Source organism: Rhinolophus sinicus, chromosome 17 (genome assembly GCF_057876585.1).
Source record: "Rhinolophus sinicus isolate RSI-liver-muscle chromosome 17, RSI-T2T, whole genome shotgun sequence".
Taxonomy (NCBI): domain Eukaryota; kingdom Metazoa; phylum Chordata; class Mammalia; order Chiroptera; family Rhinolophidae; genus Rhinolophus; species Rhinolophus sinicus.
Genome location: NC_142517.1, coordinates 198,281,655 through 198,306,950, shown reverse-complemented (window position 1 = coordinate 198,306,950; position 25,296 = coordinate 198,281,655). Strand labels below are relative to the sequence as shown.

Below are 25,296 nucleotides of genomic sequence, written 5' to 3'. Positions count from 1 at the left end.
TGACAGAAGATCTAGATTTTCTGAAATACCCAGTATCACTTATAAAACAAACTCATAGGCACAGACAATAGTTTACTGGTTACCAAAGGGTAAGGGGGTGAGGGAAGTGGTAAATGAGGGTAAAGGGGATCAAATATACGGGGATGGAGGGAGACTAGACTTTGGGTGGTGAGCACACAATGCAATGTACAGATGATGTATGATAGAATTATACATTTCAAACTTATACAGTGTTTTAACCAATGTCAACCCAATAAATTTAATAAAAATTAAAATAAATTGTTTATTCCATTGTCTGCATAATCTTGATTTTCATTTAGAAAGCAAAGTGTATTATCCAGAGACTACGTATCATCATTTCAAAGATGGTTGATTTTTCTAAGAAAAGAACCATCCTGCTCTTCCCAACTAAAAGGGAACATTGTTAAATATGTAGAAAATACAATGTAGGCTTTTCACAGTAAGTGCAACTTCTCTTCCAATAAAAGCTTACTCCCACTTGCTTTGGCAAAAGGAAATTTTTCTTTTGGCCTCCTTTCAAATAAGAAGAAAGTCTGCTAAGCTACATATACACTATTCCCAACTTACGAAGGCAAGGCAACTGCCCAGTATAAATATTATAGCCAAAGAAAACCAGAGAAAAAATTATTGTAGGATGAAAAATTAAAATACCCATAAAAGCTGGGAAGGTAGATTAGGTCTTTCTCGGTACAAAGAAGCGTATTAGAGGGCCCCATTGCTTTATCAGACAAAGACTACACCCTCTCTGCTTCTCATTTTCCCAAGTCCCAGAGAAATCTGGCTTTTTTTCAGCCTGAGAATAAGGCTACCATAGTGCACAACTCTAGATATGGAGCAAAAAAGAAATAAGCTATTTACCTTAGGTCAGCAGGAAAATCTGAAATTACCATTGCAAAGAGTAGCATACACAGTAAAAGATAATTTTCCCTTATAATGGAAAAAATAAAGTAAAACAGAGGTGTCATTTTACAGTTCAAAAATCAAGGGGCAAATAGTTTTGATGGTAACATGCGATCCTGATGAGGTTTCAGTGATGCTAGTACACTCGCCGCTGGTGGCCGATAACCGTTTGGTAAGCAATATGGTGACACAAGCAGAGCCATCGAGATGTTCCCAGTCTCTAATACAAAGCAACACTATCATCCAAGTTCCAAGAATTAACCTTCAAAAGGAATTCAGAAAAAGCAAATAACTATGTGCGCAAAGATATTTACTGCAGACTTGTCTATACGACCAAACCGCACCCCCCTAAAACAAACCCTCAAAATTTGGAAAGAAGTAAATGTCCAAAACAGGTTTATGCTACATTAACATCATGTAATATCCTGCTTCTTTGACATTATATATAATGCAAACATCTGATAACATGGGACTACCTTTATTATATAATGTTAAATGGAAAAGTAGGATGTCAATTAGTACCTACTCACTGTCACAAATACGTTGAAAATGTTCACTTGTAATACAAAAATAATGAAACTAGTTTTATTCTGATAGTGGGGTTCAGGTTTTTTCCTATTTAAAAACTCCCTGGCTTTATTTTCAGGCTCTTAGTAAACAAACTCTCTGTCTCTTCAAATGTATATTTTTTAAGAAAGTCCTTTCAAGAGGCAATGTGGCTCTGATATAAATTCAGATGGTACAATTACAATGTATTTAAAATAATTCTCTTTCAGAATAGACAATGTAGAGAGGAAAAAATAACGGGAAGTAAAAATGCGGGAGCGAGGAATAGTATCTGGGAGAAGCCTGTCCCACAGCAGCCATTTCTTCAAGGAGAATGACACACTGAATGTAGGTAAGGGAGTTTTTAATTTTTGTTTCAGTTTTTCCTTTCTGAACGTTTCTCTCCTTGAACTGTGGAAGGTGAGAGATTTTTTTAAAAATTAAAAACCTCTTTTTGGTTAGCTGCTGCGCAGAGCTAACTGCCAAATCTGAGCAGAAAAGAAAAGAACAGCTTTGACAAGAGTTTGCCACTAAATAAGATTCTCACACCTAAGAAATTAATGCCCCCACCAAAAGTACCCATAGGAACGTTTAAAATCAAATCTAAAAGTGACTTATGGGTCATCCAAATATTGGACAAAGCCCAGCATGTGAAGGTTAAAGTGTTTTCTAAGGGGAGAGTAGAAACCAAACTCAATTCAGTAGATACGGAGAGTAAACGGAATTCAGTGCTCATAGGTACATAATACTGAGGAGTCACAGTGCTTTGAAGAGCATGGCAGAGCAGAAAAGGCACCAAACCAGGCGTGAGAAAACTGAGTGCTAATCACAGCTCTGTCACTAACGACCTGACGCTCTGAAAGTGGGAAAATCACAACTTTCCTTGTTTTTTTTGGTGGTCTGGTTTTTATTGTTGTTTTGTTTTGAATCTGAAAGTTGAAGGAATTCAGTTATATTGCTCTAGTCTGCTCACAGGACAGAGCCAACTGGTGGGGCTGCCTAGGAGGCTGGTACTGGGTGTTTGGGAGGTTGTAGATATGTCAAGAAGCCTGTTGTCCTTAAATGAATATTTCGTGGAGATAGAGTCTCCCTCGCCAATGCCCTCCAGCCACAAACCCCCTGAAATACACTGACATTCAACAGAATTAGGTTTCCTGGCCCTTTGCAATGACAGAGACCCCACACCAGGGAGAACCGAGGGACGGGTATCTCAGTGAGAGACATTTTAGGATGAGCTTGTAGTAAGATTGGAGCTTTTCAGGGAGGCTCAAGGAAGTATGGTTTCGTATTGCATTGGATGCTATCAGAAAGCAAAGATAATTCCATCATTGAGCATCTTCTTTTTTTACTAGTAGACAGGAGAAACAGGGCTGGACTAAAGCTACAATTGGTAAAGAAGCAGCAGTCACTCACAGGAGGCTCAGAATGGGAATGTTTGTCCCTATTGGTTTGGACAGTGCTCTTGTTTTCGGCTGTGTGCAGACATGTTTACAGAGTGGTTTTGTTTGTGTAGTGCTCCGTCCATGACCAGAGAGTAGCACTGTCTGATACTGATATTCTGTGAAATTGTTTACGTCTCACAGAACTCCATGGTCTAGCCATTAGAGCCAGACAGCTCCAAGCTGACAGCAGTCAGGGGCTGCACTTTTCTTTCTCGCTGTGAAGAAAATAATTAACTCCAGGGGTAAGTAATTAGCTCAGAAGCCAGAAAAGGAGGCCCCGGGCTGGAAGCTATTGAAAGGTAGAGAGTCAATCCATAAAGTTAAAGCTCTAGGAAAATGAGCCAGACAACAAGTAAAAGGTATTGACTTAGAGGGGGAAAAAACGACAGAGTCGTATGAGCAGGTGACACAGGATAGCAGTGGAACTGACTCCTGGAATGCAGAGCCTCTACAAGGCTGCTCCATTTATGCACAGATCTGTGGAGTCCATTGTTAGGGCAGATTTTAAGGCGATTAAGCTAGGCCAGACATAGTAATATCTCAAGTATTTCTCAGTTCTATAATTTTATGAAACCTTGCTCCAAATGGTATTTTATTTTAAACACAAAACTGATGTGTATTTGAAATAACAACTGTTGGTCTATTTTAATAGCTATTGTATTAAAAATGGAATTAAGCATGAGATGATGGGCATTATTCAATCTGTCAGCACTCTATGCATGGATCAGGGAGATACTGTTTAGCCATCTAAAGTATAGAAATAACATTTAAGAGGAAATTGGTTTATATAGATGGGAAGAATATGCATTTCAGAAGATATAGACTCTTTCTGGTTTGAGAGTAAGTCCCATTTCTCAGTGGTGTATCTGCTCATCCCAGATCATATACTCTGATGTTTTTTAATGCTCCTATATATATATAAAAAAAAAAAAAAGCCTTGCCTTACCAATGCAGATTTATTTAGTGATGCTAAAAATCCACAATCCATTATGGTTAATGGGTAACCCATTCCAGGAACATCTATAAGGAGTTTGGATACGACTGAAAAGTGTTTAAACAGCACCTGCCGAGGTGCAAAGTCTCTCCATCCGGTACCTTTGGATTTCCTGGGGTGTATACTTAGAACAGGATGGGTACTACATATCACACAGGGCTACCCATGACTGAAGAGGCCCCCACACAAGTTTTGGAAGTTGCAGCAGTATTCGTGGGCAGCTGAATGACAAAATAGTGATTCTGGTGTTAGTTCCAGTAACTGACTTCGCAGCGTCAGAGGCAGGGCACCGCCTGCAAAGACATCGGTAACTTGGCTCCTCAAGGGAAGTCTTGCTGGCACCTACGTGGGTCCACGAACTTTGGCAGATGGAGTAGTATTTGAACATAGCAGATCAGGAAAATAAAAACAATAAAAGAAAAGCAATTTTCTAAATGAAATCTACATGAACTCAACCACCTGCAACAGTTCACCGGAACCTATGAAGATCACCCAGAAGGTTTTAACCACCTCCACAACTCCAACTGATCCTGCAATAGCCTCTGGTTTGTTTGAGTTTTTAAAACTTCCTTCTTGAAAAATAAAATGTATTACAAGGAGTAAATAGAAATGTACCTGGCCTCCACCCACTTCAGGCCTTTGTTCCTGGTCTCTGCTTCAATAAGATGTGTATGAAAGTGTGTGTGTGGGGGGGGGGGGGTGTAAATATAATATATATAAATACAATATACATATAATTTTATACCCATTGTAATTTTTATCTGTAGACAAAAAGCAAAGGGATATTTTTCCTTCTCAGGGAAAACTTCCATTAAGATCTTTTCTGAACAGTTTTAATGGAAAGAATAAATCACGCAATTATGGACTGGCTAGACTTTCTTAGGATTCAGGTTCCATCACTATTATTTGTACCTCAAAAGGAGCTCCAAGATCCAGCAATTCATCCTGTCTCCTCAGTCCCCAGTGGTGGTGTAAACGAAAAGGGGGACACATACTAAACCTGACAAGCTCAGGGGATGCCAGCATGGCAGGACCCACAAACTCAAAGACTGAGCATAAAAAGTAACCGTACGGGATGATCGGACCATAAAAATTCCTAACTGAAAGCAGGAGGTGGCAGTAGTCGCGTCCTAGACCTGTAGCTTCTTTGACAAAGGTCAGTCTTTACCTTAAGTGAGCCTTGTCCACTGTTCTTATGTATCTAGGATAACATGTCTTTCAAATGTCAGAGTAATTTTCCTTTCCTACCCCTCAGGGAACAACCTCTGGCACCAGAGCACAGACCACACAACCCCTCATTGTCACCTTGTTCCCCACACACCATCTCTGTGTGCTGTAAATGTTAATTATGAACTAACCTGTGCCTACCAGTGTAAAAGAAGTATGTATCTCCCCCTTTTACTTTTTATCCAGCCTCAGAGATTCCCCTGCTTTGCTTTCTCCTGCCCTCCTTAACCTACCACCAATGGATTTCATGTAACTCTCCTTATCTCTCCTTCTTTCATTCTAATGTATAAAACAAGCTGCAAAACTTCCATTCTCTGGAGCATCTTCTCAATCCATTGAGATTTTACCTCCTAGCAAATGTCATCAGTTTCGCTCAAATAAACTCATAAAAATTCTCTAGAGGTTTGGACATTTCCTATGTTGACAATGGGAACATTGAACTTTGTAAAAATTGCCAAAGTTCCTAGCAGCTCGGCGGGTTAACATGGGGCTCTTAGAGGATGGTTCTCTGTGTGCCCGCTCACTTTCAGTGACCTGTGTGCAAGGGTACACTACCTTTTAAATTAGGATGCAAATGAAACCACAGTCACTGCCATTGAGAAGCTCACAGGAGTCATTATTTAAGGCAGTGGTTCTCACACTTACTGCAGCAGCCTGCTTTAAAACAAATCCTGACGCGAGGTCCCACCTCAGGCCATTTAAATCCGAATCTCTATTAGTGGACCCAGGCATCAGTACTTTTTAAAGCTCCCAAATAATTCTAATGTGCCACCAAGTTTGAGAACCATTGGTTTAGGGTAAAGGGGAAAACAAAACAGAAAAACTGAGGCCAGTAAACATTTCAGTGCTGTGCTTCTGCTGGAATGGAGGCAAACTAACCCCCAAGGACATTTTAGAGCCAGCCACTCCCAAGAACTAGAGAGGAGATAAAAGGACCTCTGTACTTTGAATAGAGGCTTATTTACTGCTATAATTTGTTTGTGCAGGATGCTGCAGTTTGCCATGTGGGTGGAGGACGGCTGAGTGAACCATTCTTGCCAAGCCTAAAAATTAGAACATGCTGAGAGAATGCAGGAGGGGACCCTTCTGTGGCTCTTTGTACCTGAGTAGAAATGATTTGAATTTCTTTAGGCCATAACTGATGAAGGTCTATAAAACTACCTTTGGGATATGAGTCCAAGAATAGGATACTCTTTTCAGTTTTTCTAGGTCCTCCCAAGCATTCACCTTCTTTGGCTGCCCCTGCATGACTTCCTTGGGTACCAGGAACCTAGGAGCAAAGTCCTGGTGACACACAAGCTTTGACTTCAGAGGACCAGGTGTGTGGATGCAGCCAGGATGCAGAAATGGGTGGCTGCTACTTTCTATAAAACCCAAAGAAATATTTCACCATACACTCCAGCCAGCTGGTAAGATTCAGTTCCAAGCTGTGTATTCTGCTCAGTGTTCAACTTATCTCCACAATCAAAGGAAAGTTACTGCCAAATTTGCTTGAATACCTTGCTATTTCGTGACAATCCCAAAGTCTGCAGAATCTTCGACTATGTGGCCCTAGTTCCTAGCTCCATATCTACTTTTTTTTTTCCAGTTCCCCCATTCCTGTTTGGATGATAAAAGCACTGTGTATAGCTCAGAGCATTTTCATGTGTAATACTTCATAAACATTTCTTGAACAGACGAATAGCAGTAGCTCTTAATCATGTGGTATTTATGATGGGCCAGGCATTGTTCTAAGCACTTTACATGTATCGACTCATTTAAGCCTCATTAAGCCCTGTGAAGTCAGTCCTAGGAGGAGGCTCATTCTACCATGCAAGACACGGAGCCGAGAGGGGTTACATCATTTGATCAGAGTCACAGAGTTAGAAGGAAATCACAGACTAGAAGAGCCGGATTCCACCCAAGGCCAACTGGCTCCAGCATCTTCTTCCTTGTGAAGAGTGAGTGAACGACGAAGCCTTCTCCTTGCTACTGAGTATGTCTTCCTTTAGACCACATACTTTCTAGTTGCTTTTTTTCACTCAGAATGATTTTCCAGGTGTCCATGTTGCTGTGTGGAAATACAGCACATGGCTTCTGACCATTGTGTTCCATCAGAAGCATAGAACATATTTTACAAAGCCATTCCTCCCATGACGAACACCCATATTACTTTCAACGCTCGGTAGAACAAACAGCAAACAGGATGCATCCTTGTATTTAGCTCTTGTGAACTTTTTCAAGCATTTCGACGGTGTCTAATCAGGAGTGTAACTTCTGAGATATAAAGTAATCATGCAGTTAAGTTTACTTACCATTGTCAGTTACTCTCCAGGAACCCTAGACCAGCTTATAGTTCTGCCAATGATGCATGAGTGAAAAGAACGCTCTAAGGGTCCGTGACCAAGCAAAAATGAGTAACTCAAAACCATTTAGAGTCTCTTATTCTTTAATTGCCAGGGTTCTACCTAAACTCCTTTTAGCTTAAGCCAACTTTCTTAAGAATTGTTGCAATTATTTTTATTCTCACTAAAAATAGATTGATTATGTATTACATAGGCTAATTAATAGCACATTTCAAATCCCAGTTATGATTTCAAATATGACTTCATTCTGCACGTAACTCATAATTTATAAAAGCTACCATATATGCTTTTGTTTTCTATGTAACGATAATTCAAAATTAATATGAAAGTTAAAATATACCTAACCCTTCACAGTATATATGAATATACCAGTCGGCCACTCTCCTCAAGGAACCACCTTAAGAAATGTCAGTTCCACTAAAAAGCATGTTAGAGTTTAAAAGGGTTCTGGGGGCAGGGCAGGGGAGAAAAAAGAATAAAGAGAAACTATACCCAGCATGTAAACCACCAAGAATGTGCTGGCCAGATTCAGATTGTTGGCAGGAAAAGATTTTTATAATTTCTTTTCCATAATTTAGCCTAGCTGGATAATTACATTTAGAAAAATAAGAGAGTAACCACAGATGTGTATGTAATGGAATTTTTTTTAATGTAGATATATCTCTCATGGAAATAAAAGGGGTAATAGAAGGCTATCATGATCAACTTTAGAACAAAAGTTGTATGCACGCCAACCAAAAGAACAATTAAAATCAGCCAAGAAGACACAGAATGCCAATCTTATCCACTTGTCACTTCAGCAAGAGAGCTTGACAGTTGTGCCATCACTCTCACCGACACATTTCTAAGGAATAGAGCAGCTTCCACGGGTATGGGAAGCAAAGTCTTTCTATGCAAACCAGTTTCACCCAAAGAGTTCAGAACTTTGTTTTAAGCAGCAGCTTTGGCTAAAACCATTCTTTATTCTCTATAAATAGTTAAAATGTCTGGGCAGGCAGCATGTTGAAAATGAAACGAACACAGGCTCTGGGGTCATCTGCGTGACAGTTGCACTAGTTACATGATCCTGGGAAAGTTTACTTCTCCTTCTGGAGGTCCCAAAGCAGAAGCTGACTCCTTGTCTTTTCCAGCTTCTAGAAGCTACCTGTATTGCTTGGCTCATAGCCCCTTTCAGCAACCACGTCACTCTGACCTCTGCGTCCTTCATCACAGCTCCTCTTACTCCTTGCCTCCTCCTTCTACTTACAAGAACCCTTATGATTACATTACAGATAATCCGAAATAACCTCTCCATCAGAAGGTCCTTCATTTAAACATATCTGCTGAGTCTCTTTTGCCATCTATTCACCGGTTCTAGGGGTAAGGATAAAGGCGTGCTGGAAGACACTATTCTGCCAACCATATTAGCTAGATGACATTTGGCAAGGTGCAATTTTGATGGACTTCAGTTTCCTATCTGTCAACTGGGAATCTTTAGTTGTTTGAGTAAATAAAATAATGACCGCGAAGTACTCAGCAAATGCCCCAGCTCACAGTGCAAGTGTACAATTGCAACCCATAAAAACACTAAGAACAAAAATAAACAACAACAAAAAGAACGATGCCAGTGGCCTGAGAGTTGTATAATTCAAATTGTTTTCATTTTTCCATTCCCTATGCTTGAAAGACACATTTATAATCTTCTTGAAACAATATGTCACTTGAGTTTTTTAAGCTATAATCAGAACAGGAGTTTGTGTCATAAAACAGAAAGATTACTTAGAGCATTAGTAATAAGTTAAAAAAGAGTTCCTACTAGAAAAGATTGAATGAACCACACCTTAGCTCAAAAGAAAGATCAAAACTGAACAGAAAATACAGGGGGTGCCAAAAAAATGTATCCACATGACTTGTATTTATCTTTTGTTATCGGTATATATTGAGTATTACAATTTTAATACAATCTTTTCCTTTCTTAAAATGTGTATACATATGTTGTTTTGGCACCCTCTGTAGATATCAAAAGCTTTAAAACTTTACATGCCCAATGACCCAGATAGCCAACACCCAGGAGTATATCCAAGAGGAATGGGCAAAGCCTCAGCTACATGGTATTTGTAACAACATCGTTTATAAAAGGAAGAGTGTGCAAATCAAATTGTTCTACAGTAGGAGTCTCTTTTAATAAATTAAGTCTATGTTTGTTATTAAAAGAAAAAACAAGGAAGAAAAAGAAGAGTGAAGAAACACCCAGTGTTAAAAGTGTTGAATTATGGTAAATTGCAGGTAATTTTTATTTTTTCCATTTACTTAGCTTCATGTTCTAAATTTTCTATAGTTTTCTACTTTGTAATAGGTCAAATCCAATCTTGTTTGCTTCTCGGTAGAGTTTGTTGGTTTTACATTACAACACGGAATGAGCAAATTCAGGTAGGACTCCTCCTGAACAGACCTGCGCCCAGACAAGCCAGGGGGGTCTAGAACCTGAAAAGACAGGCAAGGGATAGAACTTTTGGGTTCTCAGGAGTCCAAGAGCTACATTTAAGTCAGACATAAAAGCAAGCAGGAGCCAGAGAAAGGTGCTGGATAAGTGAAAAGGCTATAAAAAAAAATTTTCTATCCTGAATTGGGTTCAGACAGAATGTGCGTGATTAGATAGAGACATTGAAAACAAAGGGGATTCTGAATAAAAGCCTCGACTACTTGTTGATATTAGTGCCTCCATGCCTATATTTACTTGTGTAAACTGTACCTTTCGCTGCATTCAAAAGTATTGACCTGAGATTACACGAGCGACATGGTAAGCAAGGGTACTGGGGATAAGGGGAAAAGACTTCTCTGATGTTATAGTCCAACAAAAGAACTCCAAATATGATCCTCACGCAGCACCTCAAGTAAGCAAACCTATTCTGGACTCGCTATTCCATTAATTAACTAGGTGACCTTGAGCAGATCAATTATCCTCCCAGAATTTATTTCCAGAGAAAATCAAACTAGAATTAATGGTTTTCTAACTATTATTTTTGGAAAGAGCAGAGGGACAGAACAAAGGATGAACGGAAAAACCCGTTCCAATCTTGGCTTAACACCACACCAATTGTAATTTTCATCTTTTATTCATTTACATTTCCTTATAAGATTTTGTTTAAAGAAAGAGTTCTACTGTCTTTATAAAACAATTTGAAATTTCCTTGACTAGATGATTTCTAATGTATTTCCAAAATATGACCATCTCTCTAGAAAAACCTCAGATGGTAGCCCAAAAGTGAAAAAACAAAGGATTCAAGGGCCAGATGCCTGAAGCTTGAGGACAAAGGCAGTGGCCAAACACAGGCCCAATGCAAGTGAACACCCGTCCGGCAGCTGGAAAACCAGTGTGAATCTGGTTCTACACCCTGTCTTTCCACTTTTCCAGGTAAACTCCTACCACATACATTTCTGAAGTGGTACATTTGCTTTATTGTGGTTCTACGGGCCAGGTCAAGTTGGGCAAACATTATATGGTAATTATATTCTACATCCACAGCTTTAAATGGAAAGAAAAGGACTGGAGCACATACATATTTACATCTCAGTGTCACTTCTAGTTCAGTTAATTACCAAGAGTACGGGGAAGAAAACGCCAAAGAAGGGCAGGAAAGGGGTTGTAGTTGCTTCAATGTATCAATGAGAATAAAAGCCAGCGCTTGCTCCTTGTTATCCTCTTTCCCACCCTAGGAAAACCTGTACACCTAATTGCCCCTCAATCCTGGATTTCACCGTAATGGCTTCCACTCATGTCACACCACTTGTGGGTCAAGTGCAGTACTAGATGCTCTCCATACCTAATCTCATTTCATTCTCAGCACACTCCTACTAGGTATTACTGAGCCATTTTAAAGATGATGAAATTGAAACTCAAGAAAGGTAAATAATTGGCTCAGGATCTCAGAACTAGTCAGAAAAAAACTACAGGACTCAAACTTTGACCTTCCTCACTGCAAAGCCTGTTTTCACAATGTGGACAGACCATAAAATTTATTGCAGGAGATACTAGGTATTCAAAACGAGGTAATTCACACAGTAGTCAAATAATTAGTAATTTGCTCCCATTACCAATTATTCTTTGTAATAAATACATTTTGAATAATAATAGAGTATGTGATTTCTTTCTTCAAAATGTCTTCTGAAGGTCATGACTTTCAGCAGAAGTAACTATTTTCTATTTTGGTCTGGCTTTAATTTGGGTAATAGTCTGATTGAGCATAGATATTTATGACATTTATTAAAAGCTTTTATTACTAATTTTGCCCAGAAAAAAAGTTTTAATGGAGATGTATTGGAGAATTTCCATAAAATTAATGTCCCAACTTAATGGATGTCTAAGGTATCATTATTAACGGGAATGTTCCATAGACTAGGATCCTTTGATTAGAGATTAGATACAGTTAGATCAGAACTTATTTAAAACTGGACACATGCCAAAGTATCCAGAAATTCAATTTAAACATATTCTAGAGGCTAATGCTTTATTTAGGTTGTGTCTTTATGATGCCAAATGAAAAGCTGCAGTTACAAAAAAAAAAAAAAAAAAAAAAAATCAATCGATTTGGTCGGCAGCTGGATGAACTAAAGACCACATCGTGCTCAGTTTGACTTCCCCTGATGCCTGCATGAAGCCAGTCAGTTGAATTAAGATAAATTTTCCATCTATAGAAAATGACCCCCATCTTCCAGAAGGACATTCTTACTGGACCAGCAGCCCGGGTCTCTCACAGTCCTGACTGGCCCTGCCCTGTCTTGACTAATGAATTTCTTCTTTTCCAATCCCACGACTGTGATTCTCAGCAGTGTGGGGAAACCCCAGGCTCCTAACTCTCATCTTGCAGAAGGCACATCAAAGACCCCTGGGGGTAGGGACATCTTTATGCCACATCTTCTACCAACATCGAAATTCTGAGAGGTCGTCCCCCTTCTCAGATTTAAAATCTTCCATTTAGAGTTGGCTTTAAGGTAAAAACTATCACATGGCTGTGTTAGCTTTAGTTCCGTCTGAGGAATCTTAGGCCATTCTCAACACACTTAAGCAACTAAAAACAGCTTGAAAGAGGCTGGGGGGAAAAAAAAGAGAGAGAGAGAAAGGGGAACCTCAGTACTTCTGACCCAGTTAGGAATAAGATTGAGTTTCAGTCCTCTTACTTCCTGCAGGTAATTTTCTGGGTTGGTAGGCATGGGATCACCCACCCCTAGAAAGCTTTACTTGCAAAGCAGAGGGAAAGCCACTGTGTCCGCGTCAGTGAGGGTTGCTGCTATTGTTAAAACTTGCCCTGAAGACTCTCATTTTTCAGACCCTGGTTTCTTATCTTCCTGGACCCAAACCAGAAGCAGCACACCAGCGATCCACAGACATATTTTGTTTGACTCACAAAGTAGTGACCCAAACAATACTTAAAACAAATTACCACAAAACTGATTTAGTTGTTGTTTTCCAAAATTGTGAGAATTCATAGAAAAGGTAGATCTCCAGCTTCTCCAAAAAATTCAGAATGTATGTATGGTAAGAGCACACCCCCCCAAGGCAGCATTCAACAGAAGTGCCCAGTTTACCGAGTCTCCACCCTCCCCATTGTCCCAGATGCTGAAGTCAAGTTTTTCTCACACTTGACTCAGTTTGTTTGTTACTATTACCTGCCTGACTCCTGTAGGCATTTGATTTTGCAGCTCCACAACAAGCTGAAAAGGCTGGATGCAGCCTCAGAGAACATCAGCCTCCTTCTATAAATGAGCATTGGAGATCCGGAGAAGGGAACTGGCTTGTCCCAAATCACACATCTTGCTAGTGGCAGAGCTGGGAGTAGATGCCAGGTCTTCCGTTAATCCAGCATCTCCAAATAAAATTAATCCCAACTGACACTCTGGGCATTAATACCAAAAACAGCTAAATGTACTGAGCCTTTAATATATATATATATATATATATATATATATATATATATATATATATATATATATACTGGGCCCTGTGCTAATCTTTAATAGGTAATCCCATTCCATTCTCATAACAGTATGGTATTCATTTTAACTTTGTTTTACAGACTGGGACACTGAGGCTTGCAGAGATTAAGAAACAAGCCCAATGGCACACAGCAAGGGGTGTACCCATGACCGAAAAGCCAGAGCCCAGTCTCTTAACTGTCTCTGCTTTCTCTAAGCTCCGATTCTCTCATTCATTCAACAAATTCGTGAGCCCTTATTTTGAGCTCTGTACTATTTTGGGTCCTGGGGATACAGCAGTGAAGCTCCAGAGTGGTTGTCCTCATGAAACTTGTAGTCCATGACAGCTTGCAGGTGTCATCGACTGCCTGTGTCATGATCATTTCAATATATGCCATCTCCCATTGCCACGTAAGTTTTATACATGTAAAAATGTTCTGCCTGTGCATCCCACTTAGTTCATGATTTTTTTTTTTTTTTTATGTCATCACAACATCATCCAGCACAGGAATTAGCTCCTTGTAGATATTGTATAAATATCGTTAATCTGAATATAAGTGAACGCAAAACAGGACAGGACAATACAGGAAGAGAGCTAGGCTTCCCTTCTTCTGGGAATTGGGCTGGACAGCCATGATGCACATGTATGGTTCCTATCTGCTCCTCCATAAACGGAAACGTACCTATGTGACCCACAATAATTGCTCAGATACTTACCTATTCACAGGTCTTCTTCCCGACTTCTCTAGCCAGTCCTCCTCGCTGCTGCAGAATCTTGCAATTTGGTCTCTGAAATAAAAATAAAAATGAAAACTGTCTCTATGCCTCTTGGAGGCCAATTCTGCTCTCTTCAATGGGAAATGTGGTCCCCTTCCCCTCAAGCCTACATCCAATCAATGTGCTGATGGGTACAAATAGACACCAGCTCAAAGTAACTGGAAGTGCCCGTGTGCAATTTAATTAGAGAGGGAGCTTGATTACATCCTAACCAGAAGAGAGCTCTTCTTTGCCCAGGAAGTGGACCAAGTTCCAACGCCTTCTTTGTGATGAGACCATCTGATCACTGGTGGAGAGAAACCCCCTGGGCCCTCAGCTGACAGCTGCTGTCATCCTCCAAAGCAACTGCTGAGCCTGCAGGCTGCAGGTGCCCTGGCTGTTAGTATGGCTGGTGTGGGAGCCAAAGCAAGACACAGAGGGAGGGGGCAAATTACAGTCACCTACACAAAACACGCATTTCTTCACCCAACTGAAACACCTCTGCAATATCAGTTGCATGGACATGCAAAGTACATCAAAAACAGAAGCCACCTAACTTGTTACCTAACTCAAAAAAGACTCCACGACACAGTTTAGCTTCCAAATCATTGATGCATTGATTCATTCATTCATTCATTCATTCATTCGTCAATCTTCTATTCAAAAGTAAACAAGGAGTAAGTACTTATTGTGCTCCAGGCACATGTATACCCCCTAACACCCCAAGTTCTTTGATAAATCTACATGGACCTGCTATCCTTTTACAGGATATTTGTTAAAAAGTTAATATTTTTAAAATTTCCAAAAATCTTTACCTGAGTGGAAAGAGCTTAGGCCTCTGGATTATATAGACATATATTTTATTTCAATTTGATTTTTTTTTCAACCATTCTCCAGCCCTGTGACATTTATTTACAGACAACCTCTGTAAGGTTCCGTTTCTTTAAGTGTCCCTGCGAGGTGTTGAAATTGCAAGTTTATATCTTGGCACTGTCCTGAGATTAAGTTAGATCATACATAAAAAGCCTACCCAGTAAAGCACTCAACGAATGAAGGCTTTAATTTTAATCTATTACATTACTAAACATTATTTTTTAAATTGGCTCCGCCTCCTAAGGTAAGGATCAGCCACACTTCCTTTCAATGTCTGTGTTAATGAGGGATTGGAACCCACCTGTTTTATTGAAGACAGACTATGTGAAGCTGCTAGAGAAGCAATGTAAAACCAGGTATGCAGAGGAAAACTGTTTGATTCTACTTTCTATTTTGTGATTATTAACAATTACATAGTAGAGAAAATAATACAAGTGCAATATAAAGAAGTACTTTAAACTGAGAAAAAAATGCTTAACAGTTAGTGCAATGGGAAAATAATCTAAAGATTTCAGGAGGATATCATTGAAAATAGGAAAGTACTAAAGAAAATGATATATACATACATGTACATGCGACAGGGATAGGAATTAAAAGCTGCAATAAAGATTCATCAACTCTAGGAGAATAACACAAAGAGAACAAGAGCTTGACCATCAAGAAATAAGTTAACAAAGTATAAGGACAATAAAAAAAATAGGGTCCTTAATCTCCACTATTAGCAAAAGTGAAAACAAAAACATATATACCAAGTGTCAGAAATGAAAATCTAATCTAAAACTCATAACTTGAGTCCTATCAAGGGGAACTTAAAATAAATTTTCAAGAAAAAAAAATACATGCTTTCAAAATAAGTTTCTTAAAAGAGACAACAAATTACATACTAATTTCAGATTTGATTTGATGGTATAATAATAGAGCATGAGATGAGATAAGCTCCTTCTGTCCTCTATTTCTATCAGCTTTTAAAATTCTGTGCAAAAATTAAATTCAGCTATTGACTCTCTTGTTCAGCATTTTGTGGGATGGCTGGTATACATGTGTAACATGCAAATGAAAATAGGTTTGGTATCTTTAAATTATTCAGACACAGATATAGTTTCCATTATTCAAAGCAATTTCCTGTTGCCTTTTCTATAACATGTAGGTTTAAACGTGGTATTTAGAGTGCCTTCAATTTGAATTAAAAACCAGTATCTGGTTTTTTCCATACAAAAAGCAGGTGCTGATATGAAAACGTATATGATAAGAAGTATCATGACACAAAGTCCCAGAAGTAGACCCTGGGTGTTTTAAACATAATAGAATTGCTTTAAAGCTTTGATTAGTTGATATTTTTTGCTTTTCTTTATAGGTTATTTTGGTTGCAAGTAACTGGAAGTGAATGTTTTTAAAAAGAGGAATCTATCTCACAAAATTCAAGGAAGAGTTGAACAAACAAGGCTAAGAAAAGTCAGGAAACAGTGATATGGTAGGGATCATCTAGAGGAGATCAGGAATTTTCTCTCTAAAAATCACATTCTGCATGGGGGGATATTACCCTCAAGGGGGCAAAAGCTGATTCCTGGAGGAAGGGCAAACTTTTATGTATAACACACAGTTTGATATAAAATCCATACACAGATATACAGTATATCTGTGGTATTAAATTTTCATGGAGGTGGGAGTTGTTAGGAAAAAAATGTCTAAAAAGGCTCCTTAAAAGGTTGAGAAACATTTCTCTAATACATCTATCAGTGTGGAGACTCAGCTCAAGGATTTCCCATTTCTGTGATTCTCAGTTTTCCATTCTAAGTCCTTAAGACCCAGAATAGATTAATCAGTCATGGGCAGAGAATCAAGGTCATGTATTATAGACATCCTTCTTGGGAAGCCCATTCATATGTTCCAGAGGAAAATTGAAAAAAATAAAAATAAAAAAACAGAATTGGAGGAGCTGAGCAGTCCCCCTCAAGAGGTATCTAATATCAAATCTGGGTCCTCCATACTTCTCTTTGTGGTATTTTTCTCCATGATGCTATCTTTAATTGTCATACACTCCTCTTAATTAAGACTTGCCTCCTGCAATAAACTGAATGGTTATGACCCTCCAAAATCCATGTTGAAATCTAACCCCTAATACAATGGTGTTTGGAGGTAAGCCTTTTGGGAGGTGGTTAGGTCATGAGGGTGGAGCCCGCATGAATGGGATTAGTGGCTTTAAAGGGGTGAAGAGACCTAAATTTCCCCCTTTCAACATGTGAAAAGATGGCCATCTAAGAACAGGAAGCAAGACCTCACCTGACACTGAATCTGCAGGCGCCTTGATCTTGGACTTCCCAGCCTACAGCCCTATGAGTACTACACTTCTGTTGTTTGTAAGCCACCAGTCTGTGCCATTTTTGTTATAGCAGCCCGAACCAACTAAGACAAAAATCGGTACTGAGCAGTGGGGTAATACTGCAACAAACACCTCAAAACGCGGAAGTGGCTTTGGAACTGGGTAATGGGTAGAGGCTGGAAGAGCTTTGCGATGCATGCTAGAAAGAGCTTACATTGGCATGAATGGACTACGTCACCTTCCCGTCAGGTGCCTGGCCAGGGACCCCTTTTATGAAGTCTTCTCCAGCCCACAGTGAACTCTTCTCTCAAATTCCCTGACACTAAACATTGGGTCTCACATTTGCCCTTTGAAGTCCATAGCTTTTATTGTTACTTAGTTTTGCAAATGCTATGACCGCAGTGAACTAACAGTGATGAACGAGTACTATAAACCTCATCCAGAAAGACTGACTCTCCGTTATGATCCCTTGGTCTAGAGTTTAGGCTCCCATAAGAGATTATAAGAGTCACTGCCTACTCTGTCTCGTTACAAGAATCAGATTCTCTTTCTAGCTAATTCAGATATAGACACACAGCATAACCAAAGAATGCTCTAACTCAGGGCTTTGAAAGAAAATAAAAACATACCTTAAAAGGACAATTTAAAACTGATTTCATCTACATATTGGAATGAACTGTATATACAACTGAGGATAAAGCTAAATTAAATATAACTAACTACTGTAATAATGAGTTTTAAACAGTAATTTCCAATTCTACCTAATTAATTTAGACCTGTGCAATTCGTGTCCCGTGTCAGCTATGGAGATATGCCAATTTTATATATCTGAGTCCTTTGTACTATTTGCCAAAATGAAAACCCAGCCCTAGTTTATGCAGTTACTCAAAGTTCACTTAAGTACAGTGTTTCATCCATTGGCTGCTTTACCACCAAGAAAATTGCTTCTTGCTCTATTTGTATGGCCCTGAAATTTGCTCTCTCTCCAGCTGGCTTTTTATTCTTTTGCCCTGTATTCCTTATTCTGCCTCTCCAGGGGCATGAAAGTGTGGATTTATAATTCTGTCACTTAGCTTAAAAAATAAGTTTTACATGGGGATCCAAGCGGGGGGCGGGGAGGACGCTACCTTTAAACAAGAGATTATGATATTTTCTATGCAATTCCAGTGACCATCGATGACTTTTAACCCAGCATCCATTTCTCCTTCTTCATGAAATAGCCTTGATTTTTCTCTGGGAGTTGTCCCCTTCCCTAATCTCATTTTACAGGGTCTGGGTAGTGCCCACCCCTAGCCTAAGGCACATAGACATATAGCAATCTTCACACCGCTTCCTCCTACCACAGGCATTGCTGCAGGGCTGGCTACATGATCAAATCCACTCAATTTACAGGGAATTATAGGACTAGAGAAACTCAGGGTTTTCACTGCCTGACCATAACAAGCCCAGTGTATTGCAGAAAATGAAGTGCCTAGCACATAGCAGACTCTTGATAAGTCGTAGTTTTGCTTCTTTCTTACCCTTTTTTTGTTTCAGACATGTTTATTTAAGACCATACGCTTTCCTCAAAGCACTTCTTTAGTTTTATCCCACAAGTTTTATTTTGTATTTTCATTATCATTCAGTGGAAAAATGGTTTTAATTTTTATTGTGGTTTCTTCTTTGGCCCATGGATTATTTACAAGTGTATTTCTTAATCTTCAAATAGCGAGGGTTTTCTAGTTATTGTTTTGCATTTATGTCTAGTTTAATTGCACTATGCTTGGAGTATATACCATACATGGTTTCAATCTTTTGAATTTTTTTCATTAAAGTATAATCACCATATAATATTATTAGTTTCAGGTATACAACATAGTGATTCAACATTATATGCCTTGTGATGTGATCACCAAGATAAGTCTAGTAACCAACTGTCACCATACAAAGTTATTACGAAATTATTGACTACATGCCCTGTACTGTACTTTACATCCCTGTGACTTATTATTTTATAACTGGATGCTCGTACCTCTTATTCTCTTTCACCTTTTTTACCTATCACCTTTCTCTCTTTCCCTCTAGCAACCATCAGTTTGTTCTCCGTATCTACCGTGGTTTCCCAAAAATAAGACCTGGCCAGACCATCAGGTCTAATGCGTCTTTTGGAGCAAAAATTAATATAAGACCCGGTATTACATTATATTATATCATATCATATCATATCATATCATATCATATCATATCATATCATATCATATCATATTATATAAGACCGGGTCTTATTGTAAAATAAGACTGGGTATTTTATATTATATTATATTATATTATATTATATTATATTATATTATATTATATTAATATTTATTATATTATATTATAAAGACTGGGTCTTATAGTAAAATAAGACTGGGTTTTATATTAATTTTTGATCCAAAAGACACATCAGAGCTGATGGTCTGGCTAGGACTTATTTTCGGGGAAACACGGTATGAATCTGTTTCTGTCTTGTTAGTTTTTTTGTTTTGTTTTTTTAAAATTCCACATATAAGTGAGATCATATGGTTTTGTCTTTCTCAGTCTGACTTATTTCACTTAGCACAATATGCTCTAGGTCCACCCACGTTGCAAATGACAGGATTTCATTATTTTTTATGATTGGGTAATATTCCATTTGTGTGTGTGTGTGTGTGTGTGTGTGTGTGTGGTGTGTGGTGTGTGTGGGGGGGTGGGGGGGGTGGTGTGTGTGTGGTGTGTGTGTGTGTGTGTGTGTGTGTGTGTGTGTGTGTAGATGTCTTCTTCATCCATTCAGCTATCGATGGATGCCTAGGTTGCTTTCATATCATGACTATTATAATCCTTTGAAATTTTTGGGACTTGCTTTATAACCCAGCATATGAATAAATGTTGGTAAATAAATGTTCCATGTCTACTTGAAAGGAATTTGTATTATACAGTTGTTGAGTATAGAGTTTTATAAATTTCAATTAGGTAGAGTTGGTAGATAATGTTGGTCATCTCGTCTAAATCCTCAACATATATTTTGTCTGCAGATTCTAATAGTTGTATTAGAATAACTTGTATTAGAAGAGCTGCTTATTATAACAAATCCAGTTACAACTGTAGATCTGTCAATCTCTACTTCTACTTCAGCTAGGCTTTGCTTGTTACTTTTGGAGGTTATGTTATTAGGTTATTATTTCTGTTGAATTGGTCCCTTAAACATTATTATATGTTCCCATTTATCTCTGGTAGTACTTTTTACCTTAACATCTATTTTGTCTGATATTAGTATAGGTATACCACCTTACTTTTGGTTCATGTTCATATATCTTTTTTATCTATTTTACTTTTAACCTTTCTGCATCCTTTACTTAAAGCATGGCTCTGGTGAGCAGCATATAATACCGTCTGGTAGGATGGGTTAAAATTAAGGAGTTAAAATTAAGTCGATTAAAAAAAACAATTTAAAGCTACATTTCCTACACACCTGAGTTTAGGAAATAAAATCCACACTCACTGTACCGACATGTAGGTGTGCGTGTGGTGAGTACCTGGCCCAAGAACAAGGAACTTGGGACTAATTATAATAGCAACGTGGTTAAGAGCACAGACTCCCTCTTGGCTCTTCTAGCTTCCTGCCAGCAGTGGCCTGGACAGGTGTTCCCCAGCTTATTTGCTCAACTCAGGGGAAATTGTAGCCTTGAGTGCTATGGGCTGGGTGGGGGAGGGGAGATAGGAGATGGATTTCTCTGAAACTAGAGAAACCTATTTGCCTAAAACAATGTGCACGCAGTAGCAAAGAAACATATCTAGGAGGAACAAATGACCCTGATACCAGTTTCACGGAAAGTTGGTTATACCCCAGGCATGCACATTTTTCACTTATAAACCTCCTCTCTGACTCTTATGTTGGGTTTTAAACAAAAGAGGATTCCATTTACAGTTATTACAATGTAAATAGTTCAACCTCGAATTAAACTCTGAACTTGTCTTTCATTTTCCACACCATCTCTAGGGTGGTCACACCTCTTGAAATAAATGACACAACAATGTTCAGAAAATCCTTCTTCCTCAAGATAGGATTTCATGTAGAAACTACCAGAAAGTTAAAATTATTCAGTTATATTCCTGTTAGTTCAAATGACCTAGGCAGGGCCACATTCTTTTTCCTATTCCTGCATGATAACAACAGACCAGACCTATCCATATAGGGGTATATTTTTCAAAATAGTGTACCAACTTTTTGAATGCAATAAGTGTGTCAGTGCAGCTGTATGGTTAAGTGTTACAACCTCTGAAGTCAAAAAATTCAAATTTATAGTTGCCACATTAAGCATAGATGTTAAAGCATTAAAGTTAACACCATATACAGTCACATAAAATATTACATGTGTAAAGGGGCTGAGTTACGTTCATACTGGGAACCATAATTTAGAATTTCCTGACTTCTGAACATGTAACACATCATAGTAATTGATCTAGCTCCTTGGAGCTAATATAAAATATCTTGTTAACATGTTTTCTATACAATTCTTTCATCATTTACCTTTTTGGCTCTTGGAGAAACAATTCATCATGCTCAAATGTTTTCACACACCTGCACTGAGCTAATATAGCAACGGAAAGCCAGTGTAACCCGGACTAAGTGAAAAGGTTTGTAACTCAGGCAGGCGTGTTTTCAGTGTGGACAATTAGTCTAGATCATGCAAGACGACACTTTGCCTGGGGGTTCAGAATTTTGTTTGCTTTGCCTTGTTACAGTGATGGCCCCATATTCCGCTAGATACTGCAGGGTACAGGATATCAAGGTAGCTTATGCATGCAGAATATCTACAGATGGTTTGCTCATAAAGCTGATGTAATAGAGAAAGGGATGGCCTACTCCCTGACAGACGTGACATGTCGATTTCCTGGCACCGCAAGAGAATCACATTACAGTGGACTAAATGTCTGTGTCCCCCCAAAATTCATATGCTGAAACCCTACCCCCCAGTGTCATAATGGTATTTAGAAGTGAAGCCTTTGGGAGGTAATTAGATCATAAGAGCAGAGACTTCGTAAATGGGATTAGTGCCCTTATAGAAGCCTCCCCAGAAAGCTCTCTAACCCTTTTCTGCCACTGTGCTGGCACCCAGATTTTGCACTGTCAGCCTCCAAAACTGTGCGAAGTCAATTTTTGTTGGTTATAAGCCACCCAGCCTATGGTACTTTGTTATAGCAGCCAGACTGATAAACACATACAGTCTTGAAAGCAATTCTTTGCCAAATGCTGGGGCTACATGTTCTCCTCAACCAACCCCTGTTCTTATTTCATTTGACTGAGTCTCAAATTCACCACATATTAACCCACTTCTCCTTAGTAAGTACTTCCTGCTGCTTTGCTACACAACAGACAAAGAAAACTAATAGCCATGCTTAAAGCATCTCAGAAACATTGATGCATTTAACTCAGTAGAGTAGACATTGGCAAACTATAGCCCAGGAGCAAAATCCAGCCTGCCCACCTCTTATGGTAAATAAAGTGTTTGAGGAACACAGCCATACTCATTTAACTGTGTACGTGTTTCAGTGTTGTCTATGGCTGCCTTTGTGTGACAACAGCCAAGTTGAGTAGTTGCAACACCTGTGGCTAGCAAAACCAAAAATATGCACTATCCAGTCTTTATAGAAACAGTTTCCAAAGCCTACAGTAGAGAATTCCCCTCTGTGTGGTCAGCAAACATGACTCTCCAAGTCACAGGTGAGAAAGTTAGAATTGCTATTAACAGAATTCTTGGGTTTGGGAAGGGAGGGAGTTGAAAGGATGGCACGATTGTCCATACCTAATATTTATGCATTAAGACCTGCCTTTTATGATTGTGTAATTACTGGGGATCCTTTTCAGTACAAGTCCTACTCACCACGTTCATTGTTTCGTATTCTGTTCCTCACTCATTTGACCTTGCCCAGATTTCACTTCTTGCAATTTTCAACGACAAATTTAATTATGGCTACCAGGACCTGACGGGAAGAAGACACTGACATACCAGCACCTGAAGGAAAAAGGACAATGACATAGCCACAGGAGGGCTTGTTTAATGTAGTCTCTTTGCACCTAAAATAAGGGGGCTGTATGTATTTCATAAATCTCCAAGGACCAACAGTTTACGTATGGAATTGTAGTATCCTCTTTCCAAAAATAGAACATGTGCTTCCCTGGCATGGAAGGAAAGGGAGGTGCCTCTGGCGCCTCCCAGCATTCCCCCCTTTGTCCAGAAGCCATTCCCCAGGACAGCCGTGGGGCCGTCCCACAAGCACATATTGGCTGCATCTTCACGTTGCCAAAACATCTGGAGTGAAAAATGCATTTAATCATTCAGATTATTTTCCCCTGAAGCAGTGCCAAACATCTGTCTAACGAGAAACAGCTGTGTACTAGTTTTGGGATGCCATAACAAAATACCATAGACAGGGTGGCTTAAACAACAGAAATTTATTATCTCATCGTTATGGAAGCTGGAAGTCCTAGATCAGGGTGCCAGCATGGTCTGGTTGTGGTGAGGGCTGTCTTCCGAGTTTGTTTCCTCACTTCTTGCTCTCTCTTGCCGAGAGAAATTATATATGTATATATATGTGTGTATATATATATATATATATATATATATATATATATATATACACATATATATGTATATATATAGAAATTATATATAGAAATTATATATATATATGTAAATATATATATACATATACATATATATATATATATATAGAGAGAGAGAGAGAGAGAGAGAGAGAGAGACTCTCTGGTCTCTTCTTATAATAGCATCAATTCCACCATGAGATGGTCCAACCCCCATAACCTCACCTAAACCTCATTACCCCTCAAAGGCCCCAGTCCCAAATGCCATTAAATTGGAAGTTAATGCTCCAATAGATAAATTTCAGGGGACACGCTTCAGTTCATAGCAAGCTGCATCTCCAGTATTAAGCAGACCAGCACTTGATGCCCGTGGGAAAGCCCCAGACAAAGGCTCAGTGCGTCAGAACCCCGGAGACAGCGTGCCCTCTGGCTCCCTCACAGTCTTCATTGCTACTAACCATGTCCTCCGATGAGCTCCCTAGGAGTGGGCCTCACCAGGGCAATACCCATGTTGGTGCCACAGGCTTTGTGCATTTGAGAGTTTGCCCGGTGCTCAGCATAAACCCAAGCTGGATGAGCCAGGGAGAATGTGTGCCGGGTACTTCCTGCCACTCAAGATGCAGATGCCTGGGAAACATATAGCTTGGAATTCCAGAGCAAAGTCAGGATCACATGACTAGACACCATTACAGCTGTTATCTGTTTAAGAACAAGTAGCCCCAAAATTCATTGGCTTAAACCTGAGCATTTCTCATTGTCCAGCTGGGCAGTTTAGCTGAGCTAGGGAAGGCATGGCTGACTTCTTCTGGGCTTACTCATATGTCTGTGGTCAGGTGGCAGGTGAGCTGTGGGGTGGCTAGTCTAGGATAGCTTCAGTCACAGGTCTAACAGTTGTCTAGCTGTCATATGGAATAAGTGAGTAACTGGGCCATATAGTTTCCAACCTTATGGCTAGTCCAGGTCCATTCTCCAGATGTTTCCAAGAAAGCAGAAGCACACAAACTTTTTGAGGCTTAAGTTGGCTTCTGGCACACTGACACTTTGGCCACCTGTATTAGTGAAAGCCAATCTCGGAGTCAGCCCAAATTTAAAGGGTGTGGAAATTGACTCCATGTCTTGCTAGGAGCTGCTGCAAAGTTGCATAGTAAATAGTATGGATACAGGAAGAGGTGAACAACCGTGGCCATTTTTTGCAACCTTCCACAGGAGAGGCATCTGGGACCTTCCACAGGAGAGGCAACCTCTCCACAGGAGAGGCATCTGGGAAATAGTGGTTGCTCAATAACGAATGTGCTCTAGACGTTCACTTCTTCTCC

The 25,296-nt window shown here is 39.3% G+C and overlaps 1 long non-coding RNA gene across 1 annotated transcript in view; it reads right to left on the bottom strand.

The window, feature by feature from the left end:
- The window catches only part of LOC141568293 (uncharacterized), an 83,583-nt gene that overhangs the window by 5,217 nt on the left and 53,070 nt on the right, over nt 1–25,296 (bottom strand). Inside the window, exon 2 of the long non-coding RNA XR_016019719.1 lies at nt 14,145–14,216. This is a non-coding gene — a long non-coding RNA (uncharacterized LOC141568293). The remainder of the gene's footprint in view (nt 1–14,144; nt 14,217–25,296) is intronic.